This window comes from Tupaia chinensis, unplaced genomic scaffold (genome assembly GCF_000334495.1).
Source record: "Tupaia chinensis unplaced genomic scaffold, TupChi_1.0 Scaffold139952_1, whole genome shotgun sequence".
Taxonomy (NCBI): domain Eukaryota; kingdom Metazoa; phylum Chordata; class Mammalia; order Scandentia; family Tupaiidae; genus Tupaia; species Tupaia belangeri.
In genome coordinates, this window is record NW_006199830.1 from 581,239 (window position 1) to 584,771 (window position 3,533).

Genomic DNA, 3,533 nt, shown 5'->3' on the forward strand with positions numbered 1-3,533 from the left:
TCAATGACTTTATAAGGATAATTGCTGAAATACTAAAGGAGATAAGAATTAGATGAAATAATGCAGTGATGCTATTTCTGATTTTGATGGTTATGCTATTACATAGGAAAAATTGTCTTTTGGGTGGCAAAATAACATGTTATATACTAAAATATTTAAGGAGTGATGAAAGATCATGTTGTCAATCAAAACAGGATGAAAGAAGGACCAGCAGATGGCGTAATAGCTACATGCCTGGACTCCCACATAGTTGACTGAGGTTCGAGTTCCGGATCTGGCAGTTTAAAACTCATACCAGACAGGGGGGGCTTTGGCAGCCATCACACTTTGCAGTTTGGTCTCAGGGTGTAGGGCTGAAGCCAATCTGGGGATTGCGTTCTCTCCAGTCACAAACCCTATAAGATTTGGATATGTCCTTCATATTTGATTGGATTTACAGTGGTTTCAGCAGTGTACTACAGTTTTTAGGATTATAAAAGAAAACTGGTAAATTGGTATTTCTTGGATTGGATAATGTGGGAAAGACAACGTTGCTACACATACTAAAAGATGACAGACTTGGACAGCATGTCCCAACACTGCATCTCACATCAGAAGAACTGACCATTGCTGGCATGACTTTTACAACTTTTGATCTGGGTGGACATGTTCAAGCTCGAAGAGTGTGGAAAAACTACCTTTCTGCTATTAATGGCATTGTATTTTTGGTGGATTGTGCAGACCATGAAAGGCTGTTAGAATCAAAAGAACTTGATTCACTAATGACAGATGAGACGATTGCTAATGTGCCTATACCGATTCTTGGGAATAAGACCAACAGACCTGAAGCCATCAGTGAAGTTTCGAGAGATGTTTGGCTTATATGGTCAAATAGCAGGAAAGAGCAGCGGATCTCTGAAGGAACTGAATGCCTGACCTTTAGAAGTTTTCATGTGCAGTGTGCTCAAAAGACAAGGTTATGGAGAAGGCTTCTGCTGGATGGATGGCACAACACATTAACACCAACCCACATCAGAGATTTGATCACTCAATGCGCATAGCTTGAATTCAATAGACTTTTGTTGGTTATGAAACAGCTTTTTTTTAGATTATTAATATATCAACCTAATTTGAGTGAGAATTGAAAACTGATTCAAGTAAGTTTGAATATCACAATGTTAGTTTTCTAATTCCATAAAAGAATTAGTTTTTATAGTTTATAATCTGACATTACCCCCAGCACCATTTCTAAAGAGCAACTTGGCAACAGTACATTTGAAGCACTTTTTAACAACATGAAACTATAAATAGAAACCATATTTAAAAGCTCATTATGTTAAAATTTTTATGTACTTTTTTGAAACTAGTTATATAATTTTAGAATATATGTCCACTATCTGGAGTGTGTAGTTAATAATTAGCTTATCGATGATTGCATGATGCCTCACAGTTTTCCAAAATATTTTTTTCTTATGCAAATGTCATGCAATAAAGCAAACTCTAATGCTTGGAGAAAAAACAAAAAAACTCATACTGGACATGTGTGTGGGTCGTGCATGCCCAAAATCCTGAGAGGAGAATGGAGGAGAAGGGATTACAGCATAGCCATCTCACCTTGAAAGGTGATTTCTCACTTTCTTTCTCTCTGTCTCTCTGTGTCTCTCCAGAAAGTGTACATGCCCTATAGCAAAAATCTCTCTCTCTAAAAGAGGTTAAAAGAAAAAAAAATTTCACTACTAGTTAGGGTTTTTATTGTTTGAAGTTTCTTTTAAAATAAATATTGAAAGTAAAAAAAGAGGACCTACAATTTGTTAGCTCTATGGAGGCTATAGCCAGTCACCCATACCTTGCTGCATCCCCCACTCCATAGCTATAGCCAGAATCAGCAGAATGCCCAGCAGTGGAACCAGTACTTCAGAACCAATTCTAGCCAGTGCTAACCAGAACCAGAAAAGGAGAAGATGTCAAGGAGTGAGTGGAAGCAACTCTGGGTCTGTCTCCAGGTACATACACAGGAATATGTATAGCCCAGAATCCTCAGGATCCCCATGGGCCTCCTAGCCCGCAACCACCTAAGCCCCCTCCTCCACCCTCACTGGGTCCTATGGTGCTGGGGAATGGGGCCATGCCAAGGCTGTCTCTCTGTCCAGTGCCCTCCAGCTCCCTGCTTTCCCTATGAGGGGCAGGCTTCCTACCTCCATGCAGGACCAGGCATTTTTCTCTGAATTCAAACAGGCTACAATGACCTTTAATTTTCTATTTGTTCCCTAAGCCCCTCAGCATGGTCTCCTCTTCCTCTCTCTTTCAGATTAGAGATCCCTGACCTTCCTTGGCATAGTGAGGACTCAGTGACTCCACTTGTCCCAACCCGGTTCCAGCCCCTTGCTTTTCAGATCCCCATGTAGTTGGTTGTAAATTCTTCCTTCTAGGAGCTGTTTCAGTATCAGACTTTCAGGATTAATGACAATAATAAAAATAATAATAAACCTTTTTAAAAAAAAACTTCCAATTTAAAAAGCAAAATGAAGAGGGAAGAAGTAAAATTGTGACAGCTTTTTCTTTTAGGATAATTAAGTGCTTTTTTGTAACTTTTAGAATCTGTCCATTTTTTTTTTGTGGGTCAGCTGTTGATATTTTATCAAAATAACCATTTCTTTGCTAAGTTCAGTAGACTGGAAAAGAGCCATACTTCAAAACAAAACTCAAACAACACAAAACCACAGTATCATCTTTAACCTGCCTGACTTTTTATCTGATGTCTCTGTTCCCCATAATTCTGCACACAAGTTCTTGGGTTGAGCTGAATTGTGATAGCTTTTTATGTGCCCAGAGAGTGTGCCTATTGGCCTTGAAACATTTTATTTAAAGTAGAAGCAAAATAAGGTTTTTTTGTTTTTATTTTTCTGATGAAGATTGCAACATTTTATTGTAAGTAAATTCTCAGTGAGAAAGCTCCTATGGACAGCCCTTGGTCTATCAGTAGGGAGAGGCTCACCATAGGCTGAGGGAGCCTAAACCAACAAACCAGCACCCAGCTCTCCATGGATACATGCCAGGTTATCTGGAGAAGCTAGAGCTCTGCCCCACATCCCATCCATGTCAAGATCCAACAGCCCTCATGACAATCTCTTAAAGCTTCAGTTTAGTAACAGCACGCTTCATTTCTGCTCATGTTCCATTGGCCAAACCAAGCCTCACACTGAGAATGCAGTGGAAGCATAATTTGATGACAAGACAGATAATAAATATTGTGAACCTAGTACAGTTTCCACAGATTGACAGGAGAAAAGCCTGTCAGGCAAGACAAATAGTATTCAAGTAATATAGTAAGCATATTTGTGCATCTAAAAGTAGTATTGGTAGGGGAAAAAAGTTGAATTTCAAGAATAAGTTAAGACATATAGAACCATGAATCTAGACATGGTGGTGTGGGCCTATAATCTCAGCCATTTGGGAAGCTGAGGCAAAAGAACTGAAAGTTCAATGCCAGCCTGGGCAACATAACAAGACTCTGTGAAAAGAAAGAAGAGAGAAATGGAAAGGGAGAAGGTAGG

The 3,533-nt window shown here is 39.3% G+C and overlaps 1 pseudogene; it reads left to right on the top strand.

Annotated features, from left to right (window-relative positions):
* Positions 1–375: 375 nt before the first annotated feature.
* On the top strand, positions 376–999 carry LOC102480367 (GTP-binding protein SAR1b pseudogene; annotated as a pseudogene).
* Positions 1,000–3,533: the final 2,534 nt, after the last annotated feature.